Genomic DNA, 6,000 nt, shown 5'->3' with positions numbered 1-6,000 from the left:
TTCTGCTAGATACACTTCTTTGTAAAACTTTGTATTATTACACTTTTTCATCGAACTTTATTGTTAGACTTCCCGTAGCAAGGTTCGTTACAAGACTTCAAAAAAAAATCAAACTTCAATGCAAATTCTACTACGGGTTTTATGTTTCGTTGTTTAGTAGTTAGACCTTCACTGAGCATGCCGTGAAATATTACTTTTATCACCTGAATAATTCAATATGACTTAGCCAATAGTAAAACTAATCTTATAGCCATACACCATATGCCCGTCGGGTGCCGTCATTTTTGCGTTCAGAATGTACGTATCCTTTACCGCTACCAATGGAAGATCTTCTTCTTGAACCTTGAAATTGTTGATCTCATATTTACCCTTAGGTAGCGGACAATAATTACCCGGTGGAATGGTACTTGACGCGCGCATCTTCAAAACAATCGGAGTTTGGCTATTAAATGCATCACAAAATGGGTTACTTCCTCGGATGAGCACCATTCCGCGGGAGTTTGATACCTCATAGAAACCCTTAAATAGAAAGCTTGTCTAGGTTGATGTTTCTTTTCAGTATACTTGTAAACTAACCACATTTTCATTTCCCCAGTTTTGGAGTAGTTCGAACTCACCGGATATGACAAAGTTGTTACGGCCTGTACGGGCAACACGGAGGCTTTTCGAAACGATTGACGTTCTGTCGTAGTTTGGATCGGACTCGAAACTGTTTATAGTAATCTCGTACATCTAGCATTCGACGGTGGAAAATGAAAAACAAAAACTAACTAAGTTTGAATAAGAGCAGTTGAGAGGTGTGATTTTCCGCTTACCGCTGCGTTTGTTCCGACTTCGTTAAGCCACATTTGTTGTAAGGCAAAGCTCATCAGCAGCCAAAGTAAGAGCATCTTCCGCTGACTAAAGCTAGAACGGTTAGAACGACTAACTACGAATAGGCGCTGCAGTTGTTTTAATGGAATGAAACTAAATACGTTTCTCGCATGTCACTGAGTCATTTTAGAACAGATTATAAACTCAATTCCTGATACAATACTTTTGATGTATTTTACAACAGATATGCTGCAATGTCTCATGTTACTAATTTATCTGAAAATTTTCAGAGAAAATTTAAATTTGAATTGGAAAATATTAAATAAAAGAGTCAAAATATAATATAATCAAAGAATACTTACAGGGTAAAGTAAATGATCACAAAAATGAGACGGTTGCAAAAAACTTTAATTTTGAGCGTATATCGTGTGAAGCATATTCATAACATTTGTCTTAAATTATTCTAATTCAAATCTTTCTCCCTTTGCTTTAACAATCGGCCGCAATCGTTGTTGAAAAGCGTTAGAGCTGACACGCACGATACCCTGGGACATTTCATTCCCAATCTTCTCCAAACGGGGCTTGCAACCATCCACAATCAGTCCTTTGATGCTCCCCACTTTGCCTAGCATCTTAGCACCGGAATTGAGAGAATTCAAATCAGGCGAAGAAGCAGGCCTCATACCAAGCCTGTGTAGCTTTCGCCTGGTGAGACGGTGTAGAATCTTGTTGGAAGGCAGTGACTTTTGACAATGGAAAGCAATTGGTTCTTAAAAACATAAATTTTATTACCAGAATAAACCAATAGATGTCTTAGATAACAGACAAATTAGACTTATAAGCAAATAACATACGCCCGTCGGGTGCTATTACTTGTGCACGCACAGTGTACGTATCCTTCATCACTACCAATGGTAGATCTTCTTCTTGAATGTTATAATTGACGACCTCATATTTACCCTTCACCACCGGGCAATAGTTACCCGGTGGAATGTTGGAACACTCGCGCACCTTCTGAATGATCGACCATTTCGAATTAAATATTTCGCAAAACGGTTTACGTCCTCGGAAGACCATCACTCCAAGGGAGTTTGTTACCGCAAAGTGAACCTACAAGAGAATGTAAGTCTGGTTTGGCATTTTCACTCAGTACTTGTAAACTAACCGTATTTTCATTTCCCCAATTTTGGAGTAGTTCGAAGTCACCGGATACGACAAAGTTGTTGCGGCTTTTACGGGTAACACGGATGCTGTTTAAAATTATTGATGTTTTATCGTAGTTCGGATCCGGTTCAAAAGAATCTATAATCACTTCGTAAAACTAGCATTCAACGGTGGAAAATGAAAATGAAAAAACTAGGTTACTTCACAGAATTTGTAGAATGATTCTACACCTACCGCTCCGTTAGTCCCGGCTTTTTCAAGCCACATTTGCTGTAAAGTACAGCTCACCAACAGCCAAAGCAAAAGCATCTTCCACTGGCTGCAACCAAATGAGTTTATACGACTAACTGCCAATAACAGCGGCGATTGTTATTATGGGATGAAACCGAACACATTTCTTGCATGGTATTGTGCCATTTTGTAATATATCAAAAACCTAATTCGTGATACAATATTTTTGATATCGCTCACTGCGCTCACAGATTTCAAATCTATCTGCTATTCGTTGAAAAAAATTCTGAGTGGAATTTAAGCCAATTCAAGTCTGATGGTACAAAGGTTAATTTTTGGGACCACCCTAAGCCAAATTAGAAAGTACGAGTCTAAAATTTTCAGAAAAGTAACTAGATTGGCACAACGCAAGAAGACTTCTTCATTCACTAATTACGATTTCTCAATTTTATTTTATTTTATTATGAAATTTTTTATTAATTACACCACACCTGCTCCCCCTCTTATTTTCCCTCATCCTCTTATGGAATATTCATTTTACGGGGTAGAAATTCCATCTGTCTCAGGAAATAGAAAAGTGAAACTTATAAGCAAGCACCACATGCCCGTCGGGTGCCACCAGTTTGCCGTGCAAAGTATAAGTATCCTTTATCGCTACCATTGGCAGGTCTTCTTCTTGAACCTTCAAATCGACGATCTCATATTTACCCTTCGGTAGCGGACAATAATTACCCGGTGGCATGGTCGAGTACTCGCGAACCTTCCTAACGGCCGGTAATGGATAGTTAAACGCTTCGCAAAACGGTTTACTTCCTCGGATTAGGGACATTCCGCGGGAGTTTTTTATGTCATAGTGAAACTAAAATAAAAAGTTAGTCCAGCTTGATAATTCTCTCCAGTACTTGAAAACTAACCATATTTTCGTTTCCCCAATTCTGGAGTAGTTCGAATTCACCGGATAAGACAAATTTGTTACGGCCCTTACGGGCAACACGGACGCTCTTTAGAAGGATTGAAGTTCTGTCGTAGTTCGGATCTGGATCAATAGAATCTATTGTGACCTCGTAAAACTAACATTGAAAAAGTAAAACCTGCTTTGAGTTATAGGAGCGGAAGGATTATTTCACACCTACCGCAGCATTAGTTCCGGCTTTTTCCAGCCAAATACGCTGTAAAGCAAAGCTCACCAGCAGCCAATGCAAAGTCATTTTTCACTGAAAGCTGAATGGGTTTGCGCGACTGGCTATGAGCCTAATAGCTGCGGTTATTTTTATGACATAAAACCGAACACATCTGTTGCATGTCAATAGACCATAAACTCAATTGCTGATACAACAAGTTTGACGCAGATTGTAGCACCTATACCGTAATGCGTCATGTGCCTAATCAATGTGCAATTCTACCGAAAAGCGGTGGTTAACCCCCTAAAATCCATTCAATGCATAGTCAAAATTAACCCTAGTAGTAGCACTACACTGCTTATTGGCGGTAACTGAGAAGGCGTTCAATGTTCAAGAGACGGCACTTTGTACTTTTCTTGATATTGAAGGCGCTTTCGATAACACGTCCTTCGCATCAATTAATACGGCTCTCGGTGACAAGGGAATCAACCACACTACAATGAGTAGGATTCAAGCAAATGCTTTCGAGCAAAGAAATCACAGCATCATTGGGAGATACGTCGGTCACCGACCGCCCTGAGCCGCGATCGTGCTCTCAAGGTCTGCTCTGACAATGTAGAGCTGATCAAGTTGTTCGGATATGCGGGGGGGGGGGGGAGGGGGTCTAGCTAGAAAATACCTATTTAAACAATTTATTCTTATCCTATAAACTCACGCTCACTAATGATTGTTATCACTGCTTCTATGGATTCTAGAAACGACGTTACTCTGGTCAATTTTACTCCAATGTAAGCTGCTTGACAAACTGGCACACAACGCTGGATTGCGAGGTTCATGTAACGTCTACTTGGCTTTCGCTTTAAACTCTACGAGCTCCGCTCGTTGAGAATGAATGGCTGATGACTTCGCTAACCTTCGAGATCTAGACACGTGTTACTCAGTCGGGTTAGGATACGATCCTCCGACGGCTGGAGCTAACCACGTTGGTTTCGAGGCTATTGCCGATACCAAATCCACGGCACTTTGGATCTTAAACCGCGTGGGTCCTATTTGTTCGAAACCAGGGGTTAGAACTACTGGGTCGCACAATTATTGCATTTTATCGTTAATTAAAGCATACCTGATTCAATGCTTCACGTTTTGGGTACAATTTTAGCTTCCTATTCGCCTTATTTTAAATTCACTGCCTCAGTACCTTTTCATTTTTTTGCCTTTTCATGGTAATTCTAATAAATTGGCCTTTTAGCTCTGGCGATTTTTATGCGATCATTGCACAAATAGGAAAGACCTTTTAGATTGACTCTTCCCAGTAGGTACCCAAATATCCCTTTTTGAACTCAAAATATCCCTCCTTAACGATAAATCTTTAATCCTCATCCGGCAACTCTCTTTGAGTCTATATGGCTTATTTTTATTTATTTAATTTTATTTAATTTATCGTTCATTTCAATTGTTTAACCTACATCCTCATTTTGAATCTATAATAAATGTACATTATAATGTAATCAGACATATCTTAAGACTATAATAAATACATTTACATTTATTCATTTACATCATCGGACAACAGAGTCTACATGATAATACTAAAACATTACATACGATCAGTCAAAATTAATAAAATTATAGATGCGATTTCTAAAACAGTTACACGTAATACAAAAATCAAACAAATGATACACATTATTGAATATAGCACACATTGCTCGAATTGGTTCATTTAGACCATAAGCCGTCCGCTGAAAAGTCAGGCGTATAAAGTTACTGAATCGTAGAGGTCTCGCAGCTGCATTTATATCCACTTGCGCCAAAATGTTGGGTGCGTCTATTTCACCATAAAGTAATTTAGCGATAAATATAGCACGCGTGCAATTTCTTCTATTAGCCAAGGTATCCATGCTTAATAATCTACAACGACTTTCGTATGGGGGGAGCTCAAACGGGTTAGTCCATGGAAGGAATCGCAATGCTAATCTAATGAACCTTCTTTGTACAGCCTCAATCCTTGTAGACTACGTTGTAGTATAAGGACTCCAAACTACTGCAGCTGTTTCGAGGGTAGACCGAACTAACGAGTAGTAAAGTGATCTCAAACAATAGGGGTCACGGAAATCCTTCCCAATTCTCATGATGAATCCCAAGTTTTTGTTTGCTTTCGCGACAATGTAGCTATAGTATAGAGTTCGACAACCAACTGGAAGCGCCAGGCAGACGTCATTGAAAAAAAGCGAGAATAACAGCGGTCCCAAATTACTGCCTTGCAGTACTCCCGACTTAATCTGGAACTCCTGAGACTTGAAGTCTCCAAGCTTTACTGATAGAGAGCGGTTGGAGAGGAACGATGTTAGCCAGCGTACGAATGAATCAGACGCTCCCAGGCTTCTTAGCTTTGCTAAAAGCAGACGATGGTTGACACGATCAAAAGCGGCTTTAATATCAGTGTAAACAGTATCCACTTGAGCTCCTTTTTCAATATTCCGGATGCAGAATGAAGTGAATTCGACCAAATTTGTGTTAATTGAACGGCCAGGATAGAACCCGTGCTGATCAGCCGAGAGGTAACAAGTAACATTACGCTGTAACACATCAGATATCAGTATTTCAAATACTTTAGAACCAGCGCAAAGTGAGGTGATTCCTCGGTAATTTGAAACATCATTGTTGTTTCCTT

This window comes from Sabethes cyaneus, chromosome 3 (genome assembly GCF_943734655.1).
Source record: "Sabethes cyaneus chromosome 3, idSabCyanKW18_F2, whole genome shotgun sequence".
Lineage (NCBI taxonomy): Eukaryota > Metazoa > Arthropoda > Insecta > Diptera > Culicidae > Sabethes > Sabethes cyaneus.
Note: the sequence above shows the minus strand (reverse complement) of the source record.